This window comes from Bos indicus, chromosome 24 (genome assembly GCF_029378745.1).
Source record: "Bos indicus isolate NIAB-ARS_2022 breed Sahiwal x Tharparkar chromosome 24, NIAB-ARS_B.indTharparkar_mat_pri_1.0, whole genome shotgun sequence".
In the NCBI taxonomy this organism is placed as follows: domain Eukaryota; kingdom Metazoa; phylum Chordata; class Mammalia; order Artiodactyla; family Bovidae; genus Bos; species Bos indicus.
Genome location: NC_091783.1, coordinates 12,446,409 through 12,465,485, shown reverse-complemented (window position 1 = coordinate 12,465,485; position 19,077 = coordinate 12,446,409). Strand labels below are relative to the sequence as shown.

At 38.9% G+C, this 19,077-nt stretch overlaps 1 long non-coding RNA gene across 1 annotated transcript in view; it reads left to right on the top strand.

Annotated features, from left to right (window-relative positions):
- The window catches only part of LOC139179338 (uncharacterized), a 47,811-nt gene extending 29,733 nt beyond the window's left edge, over window positions 1-18,078 (top strand). Inside the window, exons 2-3 of the long non-coding RNA XR_011563714.1 lie at window positions 16,056-16,118; window positions 17,918-18,078. This is a non-coding gene — a long non-coding RNA (uncharacterized lncRNA). The remainder of the gene's footprint in view (window positions 1-16,055; window positions 16,119-17,917) is intronic.
- Window positions 18,079-19,077: the final 999 nt, after the last annotated feature.

Sequence of the window (19,077 nt, the reverse complement as noted above, 5' to 3'; positions counted from 1 at the left end):
ATAAAGTTGAATTTGCTGAGTGCTTTCCTTGTACAGTAAGCTATGCACTTTCTCTGCTCTTTCACTTGCTCTCACTCTCACTCCAAACGTCTCTCTCATTCTCTTCTCCCTCCAGCATATTTAGTTGCCACTTTTTCAGGCTTAAGATGTTTAATTAGCTTCAGAAAATATGCAAAATGGAGCATGATCTCCGTGGTCAGTATATTTTGCTTGTTTCCTGTCTCACCCCCATTAGCTTTGCCTCTGCTGTTTCCTTACCTATTAAAAGTTCTAAGGGTATAGAATTAAAGGATATGATGTTGAAGAACTCCAGAAAAACAAAACCATAAAAAATGTGTATCTTCTTTTATATTAAAAAAATAATATGCCCCTGCCACTTACTTCCCTTGAATCAGTTTTCAAGGGGTTATAATGGAAAAGCAAACAAAAACCACAAGGCATATTTATGGTGTATCTGAGCCCTGGAGGAAACAGAGCCCCACCTTCTTTTTTTTTTTTTTAATTTTATTTTACTTTCAAAGTTTACATAATTATATTAGTTTTGCCAAATATCAAAATGAATCCGCCACAGGTATACATGTGTTCCCCATCCTGAACCCTCCTCCCTCCTCCCTCCCCATACCATCCCTCTGGGTCGTCCCAGTGCACTAGCCCCAAGCATCCAGTATCATGCATCGAACCTGGACTGGCATCTTATTTCATACATGATATGTTACATGTTTCAATGCCATTCTCCCAAATCTTCCCACCCTCTCCCTCTCCCACAGAGTCCATAAGACTGTTCTATACATCAGTGTCTCTTTTGCTGTCTCGTACACCGGGTTATTGTTACCATCTTTCTAAATTCCATATATATGCATTAGTATACTGTATTGGTGTTTTTCCTTCTGGCTTACTTCACTCTGTATAATAGGCTCCAGTTTCATCCACCTCATTAGGACTGATTCAAATGTATTCTTTTTAATGGCTGAGTAATACTCCATTGTGTGTATGTACCACCGCTTTCTTATCCATTAATCTGCTGATGGACATCTAGGTTGCTTCCATGTCCTGGCTATTATAAACAGTGCTGCGATGAACATTGGGGTACACATGTCTCTTTCCCTTCTGGTTTCCTCAGTGTGTATGCCCAGCAGTGGGATTGCTGGATCATAAGGCAGTTCTATTTCCAGTTTTTTAAAGAATCTCCACACTGTTCTCCATAGTGGCTGTACTGGTTCGCATTCCCACCAACAGTGTAAGAGGGTTCCCTTTTCTCCACACCCTCTCCAGCATTTATTACTTGTAGACTTTTGGATCGCAGCCATTCTGACTGGTGTGAAATGGTACCTCATAGTGGTTTTGATTTGCCTTTCTCTGATAATGAGTGATGTTGAGCATCTTTTCATGTGTTTGTTAGCCATCTGTATGTCTTCTTTGGAGAAATGTCTATTTAGTTCTTTGGCCCATTTTTTGATTGTGTCATTTATTTTTCTGGAGTTGAGCTGTAGGAGTTGCTTGTATATTTTTGAGATTAGTTGTTTGTCAGTTGCTTCATTTGCTATTATTTTCTCCCATTCTGAAGGCTATCTTTTCACCTTGCTGATAGTTTCCTTTGATGTGCAGAAGCTTTTAAGTTTAATTAGGTCCCATTTGTTTATTTTTGCTTTTATTTCCAATATTCTGGGAGGTGGGTCATAGAGGATCCTGCTGTGATGTATGTCGGAGAGTGTTTTGCCTATGTTCTCCTCTAGGAGTTTTATAGTTTCTGCTCTTACGTTTAGATCTTTAAACCATTTTGAGTTTATTTTTGTGTATGGTGTTAGAAAGTGTTCTAGTTTCATTCTTTTACAAGTGGTTGACCAGATTTCCCAGCACCACTTGTTAAAGAGATTGTCTTTAATCCATTGTATATTCTTGCCTCCTTTGTCAAAGATAAGGTGTCCATATGTGCGTGGATTTATCTCTGGGCTTTCTATTTTGTTCCATTGATCTATATTTCTGTCTTTGTGCCAGTACCATACTGTCTTGATAACTGTGGCTTTGTAGTAGAGCCTGAAGTCAGGTAGGTTGATTCCTCCAGTTCCATTCTTCTTTCACAAGATCGCTTTGGCTATTCGAGGTTTTTTGTATTTCCATACAAATTGTGAAATTATTTGTTCTAGCTCTGTGAAGAATACTGTTGGTAGCTTGATAGGGATTGCACTGAATCTATAAATTGCTTTGGGTAGTATACTCATTTTCACTATATTGATTCTTCCAATCCATGAACATGGTATATTTCTCCATCTATTAGTGTCCTCTTTGATTTCTTTCACCAGTGTTTTATAGTTTTCTATATATAGGTCTTTAGTTTCTTTACATAGATATATTCCTAAGTATTTTATTCTTTCCATTGCAATGGTGAATAGAATTGTTTCCTTAATTTCTCTTTCTATTTTCTCATTATTAGTGTATAGGAATGCAAGGGATTTCTGTGTGTTGATTTTATATCCTGCAACTTTACTATAGTCATTGATTAGTTCTAGTAATTTTCTGGTGGAGTCTTTAGGGTTTTCTATGTAGAGGATCATGTCATCTGCAAATAGTGAGTTTTACTTCTTCTTTTCCAATTTGGATTCCTTTTATTTCTTTTTCTGCTCTGATTGCTGTGGCCAAAACTTCCAAAACTATGTTGAATAATAATGGTGAAAGTGGGTACCCTTGTCTTGTTCCTGACTTTAGAGGAAATGCTTTCAATTTTTCACCATTGAGGATAATGTTTGCTGTGGGCTTGTCATATATAGCCTTTATTATGTTGAGGTATGTTCCTTCTATTCCTGCTTTCTGGAGAGTTTTTGTCATAAATGGGTGTTGAATTTTGTCAAAGGCTTTCTCTGCATCTATTGAGATAATCATATGGTTTTTATTTTTCAATTTGTTAATGTGGTGTATTACATTGATTGACTTGCAGATATTGAAGAATCCTTGCATCCCTGGGATAAAGCCCACTTGGTCATGGTGTATGATCTTTTTAATGTGTTGTTGGATTCTGATTGCTAGAATTTTGTTAAGGATTTTTGCATCTATGTTCATCAGTGATATTGGCCTGTAGTTTTCTTTTTTTGTGGGATCTTTGTCAGGTTTTGGTATTAGGGTGATGGTGGCCTCATAGAATGAGTTTGGAAGTTTACCTTCCTCTGCAATTTTCTGGAAGAGTTTGAGCAGGATAGGTGTTAGCTCTTCTCTAAATTTTTGGTAGAATTCAGTTGTGAAGCCGTCTGGACTTGGGCTTTTGTTTGCTGGAAGATTTTTGATTACAGTTTCAATTTCCATGCTTGTGATGGGTCTGTTAAGATTTTCTATTTCTTCGAGTTTTGGAAAGTTGTACTTTTCTAAGAATCTGTCCATTTCTTCCACGTTGTCCATTTTATTGGCATATAATTGTTGATAGTAGTCTCTTATGATCCTTTGTATTTCTGTGTTGTCTGTTGTGATCTCTCCATTTTCATTTCTAATTTTATTGATTTGATTTTTCTCCCTTTGTTTCTTGATGAGTCTGGCTAATGGTTTGTCAATTTTATTTATCCTTTCAAAGAACCAGCTTTTGGTTTTGTTGATTTTTGCTATGGTCTCTTTTGTTTCTTTTGCATTTATTTCTGCTCTAATTTTTAAGATTTCTTTCCTTCTACTAACCCTGGGGTTCTTCATTTCTTCCTTTCCTAGTTGCTTTAGGTGTAGAGTTAGGTTATTTATTTGACTTTTTTCTTGTTTCTTGAGGTGTGCCTGTATCGCTATGAACTTTCCCCTTAGGACTGCTTTTACTGTATCCCAGAGGTTTTGGGTGGTTGTGTTTTCATTTTCATTCGTTTCTATGCAAATTTTGATTTCTTTTTTGATTTCTTCTGTGATTTGTTGGTTATTCAGCAGGGTGTTGTTCAGCCTCCATATGTTGGAATTTTTAATAGTTTTTCTCCTGTAATTGAGATCTAATCTTACTGAATTGTGGTCAGAAAAGATGCTTGGAATGATTTCTGTTTTTTTGAATTTACCAAGGCTAGCTTTATGGCCCAGGATGTGATCTATCCTGGAGAAGGTTCCATGTGCGCCTGAGAAAAAGGTGAAATTCATTGTTTTGGGATGAAATGTCTTATAGATATCAATTAGGTCTAACTGGTCTATTGTATCATTTAAAGTTTGTGTTTCCTTGTTAATTTTCTGTTTAGTTGATCTATCCGTAGGTATGAGTGGGGTATTAAAGTCTCCCACTATTATTGTGTTATTGTTAATTTCTCCTTTCATACTTGTTAGCATTTGTCTTACATACTGCAGTGCTCCCATGTTGGGTGCATATATATTTATAATTGTTATATCTTCTTCTTGGATTGATCCTTTGATCTTTATGTAGTGACCTTCTTTGTCTCTTTTCACAGCCTTTGTTTTAAAGTCTATTTTATCTGATATGAGTATTACTACTCCTGCTTTCTTTTGGTCCCTATTTGCATGGAAAATCTTTTTCCAGCCCTTCACTTTCAGTCTGTATGTGTCCCCTGTTTTGAGGTGGGTCTCCTGTAGACAACATATGTAGGGGTCTTGTTTTTGTATCCATTCAGCCAGTCTTTGTCTTTTGGTTGGGGCATTCAACCCATTTACGTTTAAGGTAATTACTGATAAGTATGATCCTGTTGCCATTTACTTTATTGTTTTGGGTTCGAACTTATACACCGTTTTTGTATTTCCTGTCTAGAAAATATCCTTTAGTATTTGTTGGAGAGCTGGTTAGGTGGTGCAGAATTCTGTCAGCTTTTGCTTGTCTGAAAAGCTTTTGATTTCTCCTTCATACTTGAATGAAATCCTTGCTGGGTACAATAATCTGGGCTGTAGATTATTTTCTTTCATCATTTTAAGTATGTCTTGCCATTCCCTCCTGGCTTGAAGAGTTTCTATTGAAAGATCAGCTGTTATCCTTATGGGAATTCCCTTGTGTGTTATTTGTTGTTTTTCCCTTGTGGCTCTTAATATTTGTTCTTTGTGTTTGATCTTTGTTAATTTGATTAATATGTGTCTTGGGGTGTTTCACCTTGGGTTTATCCTGTTTGGGACTCTCTGGGTTTCTTGGACTTGGGTGATTATTTCCTTCCCCATTTTAGGGAAGTTTTCAATGATTATCTCCTCAAGTATTTTCTCATGGTCTTTCTTTTTGTCTTCTTCTTCTGGAACCCCTATGATTTGAATGTTGTAGCGTTTAATATTGTCCTGGAGGTCTCTGAGATTGTCCTCATTTCTTTTAATTCATTTTTCTTTTATCCTCTCTGATTCATTTATTTCTACCATTCTATCTTCTAATTCACTAATCCTATCTTCTGCCTCTGTTATTCTACTATTTGTTGCCTCCAGAGTGTTTTTAATTTCGTTTATTGCATTATTCATTATATATTGACTCTTTTTTATTTCTTCTAGGTCCTTGTTAAACCTTTCTTGCATCTTCTCAATCCTTGTCTCCAGGCTATTTATCTGTTATTCCATTTTATTTTCAAGATTTTGGATCAATTTCACTATCATTATTCGGAATTCTTTATCAGGTAGATTCTCTATCTCTTCCTCTTTTGTTTGGATTGGTGGGCATTTATCCTGTTCCTTTATCTGCTGGGTATTCCTCTGTCTCTTCATCTTGTTTAAATTGCTGAGTTTGGGGTGTCCTTTCTGTATTCTGGCAGTTTGTGGCATTCTCTTTATTGTGGCTTTTCCTCGCTGTGTGTGGGTTTGTACAGGTGGCTTGTCAAGGTTTCCTGGTTAGGGAAGCTTGTGTCGGTGTTCTGATGGGTGGAGCTGTATTTCTTCTCTCTGAAGTGCAATGAAATGTCCAGTAATGAGTTATGAGATGTCTATGGTTTTGGGGTGACTTTGGGCAGCTTGTATCTTGAGACTCAGGGCTGTGTTCCTTTGTTGCTGGAGAATTTGCTGGGTATGTCTTGCCCTGGAACTTGTCGGCCCTTGTGTGGTGCTTGGTTTCAGTGTCGGTATGGAGGCGTTTGATGAGTTCCTGTCAATTAATGTTCCTTGGAGTCAGGAGTTCCCTGGAGTCAGGGTTTGGACTTAAGCCTCCTGCTTCCAGTTATCGGTCTTATTTTTACAGTAGTTTCAGAACTTCTCCTTCTATACAGCACCATTGATAAAACATCTACGTTAAAGATGAAAAGTTTCTCTACTGTGAGGGTCAGTCAGAGAGGTTCACAGCGTTACATGGAGAAGAGAAGAGGGAGGAGGGCGTTAGAGGTGACCCGAATGAGATGAGGTGGAATCAATAGTGGAGAGAGTGGGGTAGCCAGTAGTCACTTCCTTATGTGCACTCCACAACTGGACCACTCAGAGATGTTCATGGAGTTATACAGAGAAGAGAAGAAGGAGGAAGGAGACAGAGGTGGCCAGAGGGATAAAAGGGGGGAATGACAAGGAGGGAGACAGATCCATCCAGTAATCAGTTCCCTAAATGTTCTCCACCATCTGGAACACACATAAACTCACAGAGTTGGGTAGAGTAGAGAGGGGTTAGGGAGGAGACACAGGCGACCTGGTGGAGAAAAAGGAGAGTCCAAAGGGAGAGAGAGCAGTCACGCCAGTAATCTCGCTCCCTAGTGTAAAATGGGTCCTGAAGATTGGGTTCTTAAAGGTACAAAATTGGTAATAAATACATAAAAGCAAAACTTAAAAATCTAGAGTAGAGTTTGGAATTTCAAAAATACGATGTTAAAGAAAAGAAGAAGGAAAAGAAAGAGAGAAAAAACGAACAAAGAAAAACAAACAAGGTAACGAAAATTATAAAGAAAATACAGGTACAAAATTGATAACTAATACCAAAAAGCAAAAATTAAAAATCTAGAATAGAGTTTGGAATTTCAAAAATACAATGTTAAAAAAAAGGAAGAAGAAACATAAAGAGAGAAAACAGACAAACAAACAAAAACAAACAGTGTTGCAAAAATTATAAAGAAAATACAGGTACAAAATTGATATCAAATACCAAAAAGCATAAATTAAAAATCTAGAGTAGAGTTTGGAATTTCAGATATACAATGTTATATAAAAGAAGAAGAGAAAGAAACAGAAAAAAAAAAAAGTCACAGAAATTATAAAAAAAACTGTAGGTACAAAATTGATAACATATACCAAAAAGCTAAAATTAAAAAACTAGAGTTTGGAATTTCAAAAATACAATGTTAAAGAAAAGAAGGAAAAAAAAAAAAAACAAGGTCAAAAAATTATAAAATATATATATATGAAGTTTGCTGAAGAAGAAAAAAATAGGGTCTTTTTTTTTTTGCAAAGTAATAGGTTATAAAAGTGAAAATTAAAGGAACAATAGAGGACTTAAAAATTTTTTTAATTAAAAAAAAAGAAAGAAAAAATGATCGTAAAAATATATTTAGGACTTTCTCTGGTTTTGTTGTGAGTATTGTGGGTTCAGTTCATTTTTGGCTAGTTCCTTGGTCTGACTTATATTTCTCAAGATCTATAGGCCCCTTCCTATGTAGTCTGTAGTAACCACAGGGTTTAATCTATTGCCTGTAGCTTCCAAGGTGTTTCCCTCTGTTATAACTTCTTCTGTTTGCTGGTCTCTTCAGTGTCTGGTTTCCGCCCTGACACAAAGGGGACGGTGGAGGAAACTTTTTTTTTTTTTTTTTAGGCTCACTTGTTCAGTCGCACTGTGGGGAGGGAGGGAGGGATGCTGCAAACAAATAACACTGGCGTGCGCTCACAGTGCCTCAACCACACTGGGTCTGCCCCCGCTCACGGCGCGTGTAGCCTCCCTGCCCACACTGCTCGGGCTCTAGGTTGTTCCGCCGGGAACAATCCAAGGCTGGCCCTGGGCTGCATGTACCTCCCAGGTCCAAGCCACTCAGGTTCAGGCACTCGGGTAGTCCTCAGAGGCGCAGACTCAGTTGGGCCTGCGTTTTGTGCTCTTCCCAGGTCCGAGCAGCTCAGGTGATGAGGTGTTTGGTGAGCACCAATGCTGCAACTTATCGCCTCCCCGCCACTCGGTTATCTGGGTGTAAAACCGGTGCACCTTCTCAGGCAGATGTTGACCGTCCAGACCCCCAAGCAGTTTTAGTTAGCAAAGAAGCCTGCTTACAGTTTTATAGATAATGTCTCTCTGGGGCTGCGATTGCCCCCTTCCGGCTCTGGCTGCCTGTCACCGGAGGGGGAAGGTCTGCAGCCGGCCATCTCTGTTCAGTTCTTTGTTCCGTGCGCGGGCCTGGCGGTGTCTTAGGTTGGGGCTGGCTTTTCGCGTGGTAGATATCCCATAGTCTGGTTTGCTAGCCCAAATTATTTCGCTCAGATAGCACTCAGGGTATTCAGGCCAGATTCTTACTCTAAGCGATGCAGCCCGCGCTGCGCCTCCCTGCCCAGCCCCCGCTTGCTAATGGCGTGTGCAGGCCTCTGCGCTGCTTCTCCGCTGGGGGAGTTACCGTAGGGCTCGCAATCTGCGAGTTTTAATTGTTTTTTTTTTTTTTTTCTCCCTGTTATGTTGCCCTCTGTGCTTCCAAAGCTCGGCACAGATTCAGCAGTGAGAAGGTTTCCTGGTGTTTGGAAACTTCTCTCTTTTTAAGACTCCCTTCCCGGGATGGAACTCCGTCCCTCCTTCTTTTGTCTCTTTTTTTGTCTTTTATATTTTTTCCTACCTCCTTTCGAAGAGTTGGGTTGTTTTTCTGGGTGCCTGATGTCCTCTGCCGGCATTCAGAAGTTGTTTTGTGGAATTTACTCGACGTTTAAATGCTCTTTTGATGAATTTGTGGGGGAGAACGTGTTCTCCCCGTCCTACTCCTCCGCCATCTTGGCTCCTCCCTCAGAGCCCCACCTTCTGAGGATGAAGGCACCATCTCGGGTCCTCTGGTGCCCACTCCTCCGGCAAGGCACACAGGAAGGGCAGGTAAACGCTCAGTGCTGCTTCCTCCAGCTACTGGACAGTAAGGATGACCTTGAAATAAAAGGATGCTATACCTTGAAAAAGACCGTCTAAATGGTACACTAAAAGAGGCCATTCCTTCCATCGTATCTTTACTCCCATTACCACCTTTCTGAGATGATGCTTTCAGTTCACCATCCTCCTTGACTGATCACCTTCACTCCCTTCCACATCTACTTTCTACTCCTCTGCTTCAAATTAGCTAATGAGCTACCTTGTTACTGCCTGGGCTTGGCCTTGTTGTTGTTCAGTCGCTCGGTCGTGTCCGATTCTTTGCGACCCCATTTACTGCAGCACACTAGGCCTCCCTGTCCTTCATTATCTCCCTGAGTTTGTCCTAATTCACGTCCATTGAGTCGATAATGCCATCTAACCACCACATCCTGTGTCACCTGCTTCCCATGCTCTCAATTTTTCCCAGCATCAGGGTCTTTTCCAATGAGTTGGCTCTCCAGGTGGCCAAAGTGTTAGAGCTTCAGCTTAAGCATCATTTCTTTCAAAGAACATTCAGGACTGATCCCCTTTAGGACAGACTGGTTTGATTATCTTGCTGTCCAAAGGACTCTCAAGAGTCTTCTCCAGCAACAGAGTTTGAAAGCATCAATTCCCATGGAGGTTTTGCTCATTTCCCATTTCTATTTTCTGACCCTTCTGACCATTCCTTAATGCCTCTGACAGCACTTTGACTATCACACACACACACACACACACGTCAGTATACTTGCACTTTCATTTATTTACAGTCTAGAAATATAGACACGGATTTACTTTACCTCATATAACTTTCCATTTCCCTTTTTCATCTGTTTATCCACTATGAATACTGTGGTTTTAAGGGAGTTATCTTTTATTACTTTTCCATTTTATGTAAAATGAGAGTTTCAGATTTTGGGTTCGGAAAATCAAGATTTATAAAGCACATTAAAGTGTGCCATAAAGGCAGAACTGTACATCTACAGAGAGGGTGCAGAGCTGTTACTAATATTCGTGAACACTTGTCCTGAATGGCCAGGTCACAGAGATGCTTCCTGCCCTATTTTCATGGTCCTCTCCACTGTACCTTTGATTCCAGACTGTTCCAGGAACAGAAACTCAGATCCTGGACCTGCCCAGACTTTGGAATCTCTTCACTATCGTGTGGAAACCTGGCTATACCCTGGCTTTGCTCTGACACTCTCAATTGGGTTTTGGTATCACCCCACTCCATTACTCTTGCCTGGAAAATCCCACAAACGGAGGAGCCTGGTAGGCTGCAGTCCATGGGGTTGCTAAGAGTCAGACGCGACTGAGTGACTTCACTTTCACTTTTCTACTTTCATGCACTGGAGAAGGAAATGGCAACCCACTCCAGTGTTCTTGCCTGGAGAATCCCAGGGACGGGGGAGCCTGGTGGGCTGCCACCTGTGGGGTCGCACAGAGTCGGACACGACTGAAGCGACTTAGCAGCAGCATACAGTGTAAGCTTCCCAAGTAGCTCAGATGGTAAAGAACCTTCCTGCAGCATGGGAGACCCAGGTTCAGTTCCTGGGTCGGGAAGATCCTGAGTCGGGAAGAAGGTAATGGCCACCCACTCCAATATTCTTGCCTGGAGAATTCCATGGACAGAGGAGCCTGGCAGACTACAGTCTATGGGTTGCAAAGAGTCAGACAGGACTGAGCAACTAACACACACATACACAGATACACATATAGTGTGTACTTTTTCAGCATTTTGACCCTTGACATTTTCTCACATTGTACTCTGAATCATTCATGAATAGGTTCAATTGCCCGAAAAGAAAAATGAAAATAACAGTAAAATAACTGTCATTTCATAAATGAATTCTTGGAAGAGGCAACTGAGGGTTGGTATGGAAACTTTTTGAAATTGTCAGAGACATGGCTCGTTTTAGTTTCTCAGTCAGTTCAGTCACTCAGTCTAACTATTTGCAACCCCATGGACTGCAGCACGCCAGGCCTCCCTGTCCATCACCAACTCCCGGAGCTTGCTCAAACTCATGTCCATCAAGTTGGTGATGCTGTCCAACCATCTCATCCTGTTTCTGCTCCTCCTCAAAACCTTCCTTAGGTGATGGAGTGTCCATCCTTCCCCTTTAAGATTCTTAGTCCTCCAACAAATTATAGCTCATTCTTTCAGAACTGCATCTTCAGTCTTAGAATGCTAATGTAGGAAACTTTATTTGCATTGAGACACTCCTGACCTCTCCAAGTGCCTTCTCCCAGAAGGGTATAATCAGTTCATTACATGCTTTATGTTCCCTTGGCACATGGCATCACAACACAATGGTGTGGCATGGTTCATGATGAAGGACATCTTACAAATAGAAGCAAAAATGCCAAAAATAATAAATAATTTTCTTGGAAAAAAAATCAGTGAAATGAAATAAAATTAAAAAGTTTGGGTCTCAGGTTTCTGGTTCTGGTCAAGGTAGAGTAAGAGAGAACAGATTTATTTTACTACTCAAAACAATAAACAAGGTAAAAATATATGAATTGATGGCTTTAAAAAAATTCCATATCAGGCAAAAAATGACAGTGATCCTTGAGAGAAACAGATGAAGTGAGTCCTCTGATTGATCCAGCGTACTGCCCAGGATGTTTCTAGACTGCAGGGTGGGGAGGGGGCACCCACCCAGTGCCTACCTCAGTGGCCAGACCAAAGACCTCAAAATGGGAGGGATATTATGTAAACTACTGAAAAGTGTCTTGTCTCAGTAATGGGTAATTTAAACCTTAGAGCAAATGCTGCTTCGATTCCCACCTACCAAATCTTAAGGGCAAGACCTGAAAAGATCAAATTATTTCCAAGTAACTTACTCATGTCACAAAGAAAGTACAGAAACTCTTTCAGAAATACAAAAATATTTAAGCTCCCAACCTGGTAAAATTTACAAAGTCTTGCAAATTACTCAGATGCAAGGAGGCAGAAAAACACTAACTCTAATAAAGAGAAAAGCCATCAATCAAAACTGGCCCAGAGATGACCCATGATAGAACAAAAGCATGTAAACGGTAATTACGAATGTATTTCATATGTTCAAGAAGCTAGAGGAAAGACTGAACGTCTTAACAAGAGATGTGGATAATTTTTAAAAGACCCAAATAGATTTTTCTAGAGATGAAAACTGAAATGTCAAAGATAAAAAACACACAGACAGCATTAATGGTGGATATATCAGAATAGGGGCCAAAAGAGAAGTGAGCTTTTAAGAGATAACAGACACCATCTAGAGTGAAAATACATAGAGAAGCAGACTAAAATAATTAATGAGTCAATGAACAGATTGAGATTTAAGAGACCAATATATGTGCAATTGGACTTTCCAAATTAGGAGGGAAAGGAAAATTAAGTAAACAGCATCTGAAATTTTCCAAATCTGAGTAAAATTAAAACCCACTAATCCATGCCCAATTATAATCAACTTGGTTAAAACCAGAGAAAAAGAGAACATTTTATTTTTTTTTAATTTTATTTTATTTTTAAACTTTACATAATTGTATTAGTTTTGCCAAATATCAAAAAGAGAACATTTTAAAAGCAGCTGGAGGGCAGGGAGAACAGTCAATACCAGGGAAACAAAGACACGGCTGATAGTAGTTTTCTCATTGGAAACAATGCCTGTGAGGAGACAATGTACCAACACTTTTAGGTAACGAAAGTGAAACAAAAAATCCTGTTAATCCAGAACTGACTATTCAGTGAAAATCTTTTTTAAAAATGAAGGTGAAATAATTTTTTTTTCAGACACCCAACGGTTGAAATAATTAATCTCACTCTGAATTTTTAGAAAACGTTCTTCAAACAAAAGTAAACTGATAACAAGACAGAAATCTAGATACACATGAAGGAATGGAGGTTAATGAAATTGTAACTAAATGGATAAATTTTAAAATGTTTTCTTATAGCTTTTAAAACTATGTCTAGCTATCATATGTAAAAGGAAAATGTATGACCCCCAAAACACAAGGGCCAGGAGGGAAGAAATGGGATTACTTTTTTATACTTTACACTATACACAAAGTGTAATCAGGAGTTATATATCTGAGGATTCAATCACCATAATTCAAAAATATTTTGGAAAAATAATTCTGGGAAGTTCCAAAAAGGAAACTTGAATTTACCAGATGCCTACAACTCTTTAATAGCATTTTCATTGTATTTACAACTACTCATTTAGCATTTGTATTGCATTAGGTATTATAATTAATCCAGCAATGGTTGAAAGTATATGGGAGGATATGTGCACATTAGACACAAATTCTATGCCATATTTTATAACAAACTTGAGCATTCTTGGACTTTAGTATTTGTGGAGGGTCCTGGAACCAATCCCCTGTGGATACTAGGGGACAATTCTAGTATAGTATCACTTGAAGGTGGGCTGTGATAAGTTAAAAATGTATATTGTAAACCCGAAAGTAACCATTAACATAAAAATAATTATACTGATAGTTTAACTATAAGGAGAAATAGTTAAAAAGTATATCATTAAATCAAAGAAGGGCTGAATGAAAAGAGAATAAGGAATCATTAGGACAAGTGAAAAACAAAAAGCAAGATATTAGGGATGGTACATGTAAATTCAACCATATACACAATTATATTAAATGTAAATTGTTTAAATACTCCCACACCTTGCAGAATTTCTCAGATCACATAAGCAACAAGCAACTTCTAGCTACATGCTACTGTAAAGAAAGTATTTTTTTTTTTTTAATAAAGGCACAAATAGTTTAAAAGGATAGAAACAGAGAAACTACTAAACTACTAAACAGAGAAACAAAACATACACTAAAATAAGGAAGCTGAGTGGCTACTTTAAATTACAGATAAAGTCAATTCAGAGCAAAGGATTTTACAATGGTTAGAGAAAATCATTTAATAATGATTTCCTTAAAAAAATAATAACTCGAAATCCTTATCCATACAATAACAGAATGTCAAAAACCGACAACTGCCAAAACAAATAGACAAATCACAATGCTTGGCTCTTCTGGAAAAACTCCCACAGATACACAGAAAGGTTGTCCAATGTGGATATCTGCTGTCTTAGCCTTCAGTTGAACCTGGTGATACATCACTTTTGACTGGTTGTATGATCTGCTTGCTTTTCTCCCCCTCACAGATTATTCCCACATCTCAAAAATTAAAGCAAATTAACAGAGCTTGTTATACAAAACATACATCGTAGACATTTCCTTAAACTGTAAGCACTCTTTGAACAATGGTTTTGACAGATCCTCAGACAACTGTTAATGCTCCTGTGATCAGGGATATTTTCCCTTATATTTAGGATTGGCAATATCTTCAGATATTACATATCTTGAAATTCAGATATGAGGGTCACACTGTGTTTCGTCAGAAATGGGAAGGTTAATATTGATCTTCGCAGAAGTAAAAGCAGTTTCAGGAGGAAGAGATGTGTTGCAAAAATCCCAATGGTGGTATCAGAGAAGTACGTATTATGAAAATGCCTGAAAACATAAGAAAAGATGGTTTCTAGCAAATGTACACTAAAAAGAAAGAGATGGCATACAGGAAAAAAAATGAAAATTCTTAGTGTTTAAGTGCATAACATATCACCACGATCCCTCAGACACTAATCAGGCTGGCTCAGTGGAAGAGGAATGTGATGGCTCATTCTGTCTCTGCAGGCTGGGAGGATGCAAGGGTACCTGCGGGAGAGCAGGGCTACACGCATCAGTAGCTGCAGCAACACCCTTCTGTGGTCTCTGATAACTAAGAAACGTGGCTTTATTGACCATTCTGGGAGGGGCAGAAGTACAAATGGGACAAAAGAACATTGAACTTGTAGTCACCTCTTAGTATAGAAATCTCTAGAGCATGGGGGATGTCAACACATGGTTGCAGTAAGTCCCCTGCTTCCAATGTTAATTTGGGCAAAGTATTTTAAAATCAGCTCTTCTGTTCACGAAATGGTGTGTGTGTGTGTGTGTGTGCGTGTGTGTGGAGAGGTGTGTGTGTGTGGAGAGGTATGTGTGTGAGTGTTGTGTCTTTCAATCAGATTACAGCTTCTCCAAACTGAAAACTGCTAATAATTGAACTCTTGGTCAAACTGGGGAAGGCCAACACAGCTTTTAACAGCCTACATTCACCTTTCTATCCTTTGAAACATTTTCAGGGAATTCACTTACATATTCAAAAATATTTCTTGAGTTGCCTCCAATGTGTCTGGCATGGAGGCTACGGCTATAAACATCACTGCCTTTAAGGATCTCCCATGCTCTGTCTTGGCTTTCATTGTTACTGAAGAACATGGACTTGCAGATATGAAGGCCTTCCAGAACCGTCGTTCTCACTGCTGACGTCCTCTTTTTCTAGCTGGATACACCGAAAGTATTCACAAGGTGACTGAACTAATAAATGAACAGGTGAGAGCAACAGAGTATTCCCACTTCCTCTATTTGACCTGACACTTGAAGATCAATACGGGTTTCTCTTTTCACAACTACTTCTTCCCTTGAATGTTCTGTTGTGTTCCCTGCATACAGGTGTGCATATATATGTGGTAGGAGGAACTGTTGCTTTAAAAATCAAGAACAAAGAATTTTCTCTCCCCAAAGTTTTTGTGTAGCCCCTTTACTCTCAGTGACTCTTATTTCCCTAGCCACCAATAGTAATTTGGTCTTTCCATGGTTTTTAATATATTTTTTTCCATCTCCCTGGAGCACTTTGAGAATTACCTTCTTTTATGTCAGATTCTGTAAAAGGCACCTTCAAGGTCCGAGGAGGAAAGGTGCTGTACATAATACAAGTAATCTCATAACGATGTATCATAGGAATATTGCCAGAAATAATTGAACACTGTAAAATATGGTGAGCTCCTCGGAGGACAGGTGCGATTGCAATTTCCTTCTATGTAGCTAAGCTTTCTGGCTCATAAAAAAGTACATATCTCCTTTTAAATGCCCTTTTTTTTTTTTATTTGCAAGTATCATGTCTCTGGGTGTTGAAAGATGTCTGAAATAAAGGATGAAAGTATAAAAAAACTTTAAATGGTAGCTGAATACATTTTACTGTTGGTGGCAGAGCAGAAAGTGCAGCACTGTGAAAATGGAGATGCGTGGGTTCTAATCTCCTTTCTGTCCCTGGATTATTGTTTGCCTTTAGGAGAGCACCAGACCTCTTTGGACCTGAGGGCCTCCTCCTTGTGTGAAGCCAAAGATGGAGATGGTGAGCTTCAGGGTCCCGTCCTCCATTTTTTCGATTCTGATTCCAACTCCTATGATGTTCCTTGGGGATAGAGACCGCTTTTTTTTTTTTTCCATTTCTTGATTCCTAGTCATGAACACAGTGCCAGGTAAGTGCTAGACCCTACGTAAACATTTGTTGAATGGATGTCTTACAACATATAATTGGTGATAGATATTTGTGATACAGATCCAGCAGGTCCAAGGTTTCACATCAGAGACAACACTTATCTGTTCAAGAAAGAACTGAGGAGTTGGTATCATTAAGCGATCCTCTTGGGGAAAGCAATAAAAGCTGTCAGACTGTGTCATATGGACCGACTCCGAACAGATGCTGCGCTGAGGGGTCTGGGAAAGAACCCCATGAATTACATTCTAAAATTAACTGTGCAAAATTGTATGTATTTCTGGCTGTCAAGTGGAAATGGGTTTGTGTGGTTGGTTGTGTTGCTGTGTTTGAATGAACCCAGTTGGAAAGTTTCTGGGTCACCAGCATGCAGAAGGGTGAAGGCTTGCCACAAGCTTGTGGTGAGATCGCTACAACCCTGTTCAGCAGTGAGTTAGCCTAGAGGACCATTTCAAAACCTCCAAAAAAAGAAGACAGCAATTTAGAGGCTGAGTGACGCATACGCTATTATGTTTTGAGATGCTTGGAGAAGAAGAAAATGTCTGCATTCATTACAGCTAAATTTTAGGGCCTAGATTAAGAAATATATTTTAGTCTTCTGGGTACAAAATGTAAATAAGAAAGACAGAACAGCAGCAAGCAAAAGGCTGGGCACATTTCATAGCTGACAGTCTATATGCTTTTGTTTCCCATTATTTTCCTTATTTTTCAATTTGCTTTATCTCTAAGGGACTGAGGAAAATCATCACTAGGAAATTGCCACTGCAAGAAAGATTAATCTTGAGAATATAGGAATACCAAAAAGACTTGGATTTTAGGAAATCTAAAATAGAGTATTTTATACAAAGAACAAAGCATTGATGACAACAAAATATCAGAAAAAGAATAAAAATCTGTTTGACAAGCATGCATTGAGGGTGCATTTTGTTTCTTTGTTTCTTAATTTTTATTGCTGTAAACCAAGGTTTACAGTATTGTGTTTCAAGTATGGAGCAAAGTGAATCAATTATACATACATGTATATCGTTTCTTTTTTTAGATTCTTCCCCACATAGGTCACTGCAGAGTACTGGGCAGAGTTCCTTATACCCATACTGTAGGTTCTTAGTTTGTTTTTAAAGGAGATATGACTGGAAAAAGATGGATTTAAAATCACCTGGAGAGTGTTCTGAAGGATATACTCCTGAACTCCATCATGAGAATTTCTGAATTAGAAAATCTGGCTTTGGTTTGCTTGATTTTTTTAATAGTTTTCCAATATAAACAGCTGCCACATCCATGTAACGTTTACTAATATCCTATGAGGAGCTTTGCAGGTGTAGACCAACCATACTTGGATTAAATGCTATGAACATCTTGATCTGTCCTTACTCCTGTCCACACTCCTGGAATGTGGCCTTGATTGAAGGTGTGAATAAAGAGAATGTATGCTGGTCACAGTAATCTGTGTGCTTCAGTTCACCCGATTATTTCTGGTCCATTTCATAAATCCTAGCCTCTATTGTAACTAATTGCTCTCCTTCTCTCTAAAATTTCCCAGTCATGAAGGCAGATCATTCTGAATATATCTTTCATCTAAAAATAGTCATTCTAATGTGATGATTTTAGAGTAAATCTTAGTAGTGCCTGAGAGATTATTTTTTCCTTTATTACAGTGTATGCTGGACCTCATTTGTCTACTAAGTAACGGTGATCTAAAACATAAAAGTCTCGGAATCACAGTTATATGAGATGCTGCTGCTGCTGCTGCTGCTGCTGCTAAGTTGCTTCAGTTGTGTCCGACTCTGTGCGACACCATAGATGGCAGCCCACCAAGCTCCACCGTCCCTGGGATTATCCAGGCAAGAACACTGGAGTGGGTTGCCATTTCCTTCTCCAATGCAGGAAAGTGAAAATTGAAAGGGAAGTCACTCAGTTGTGTCCAACTCTTTGCGACCCCATGGACTGCAGCCCTCCAGGCTCCTCCATCCATGGGACGCTCCAGGCAAGAGTATTGGAGTGGGTTGCCATTGCCTTGAAGTGATAAAACAAACTTAATGAGATAAATGATTCAATGAATAGAGATGCATCAAAATATCAATTACTGATGCTTGAAAAATGAGAGTATGAGGTAGATGATAGTTGATGATTCCAGTTGATCTCTAATAGTGTAAGTGAATGACAACTTCTGCCACCAGTTTGTCTTTAAAACACTTTGAAAGAGTCCCTATATATCAGTGGAGGCCATGGCATAATATAGCTGCATAAAACCTTCCTTCATGCCAAGATGCTAAAGAGAATCACCTGTTTTCCTAACAGCTCTATTTCAGCAGACCATGGTCTTACCAAGAAATGCCCTGTTAGCAAAGATGTCATTCCACAATGATCTCTGGATGAAGGAAGAATGATAGAGCACAGATTTCTGCATTTATTGAAGAATAGCATTTTTCCTTTATTTTTAAGGGAATTTTTAATCTGTGTTCCATCTTCCTTTCATTATAATGGACTGAGGTTTGATTCAAGGTAAAATCTCATCCACGTAGGGAATTATACACTGGAAAACTATTTACAAAAGGCACTGTAATCTTTCCAGCTAGAGTACATTAGGTTTTCTTCTCATATCCAGGCACTTGAAATTGATACACTGAGATATTTCCTTTACCCCAGATCACAGTATAACATCATGTAGTTTACAAATTCTACCTTGAGAGTCAAACTATCTGTGGTAGAAAAACTAAAGATGGGTTGATACTTTTGGGGCAATTTACAGACCAAACATCTTCAGTGCCCTTGGTTCTGCAGGAATAATGAAAAAGATATGATGAAAAGGTAGTCC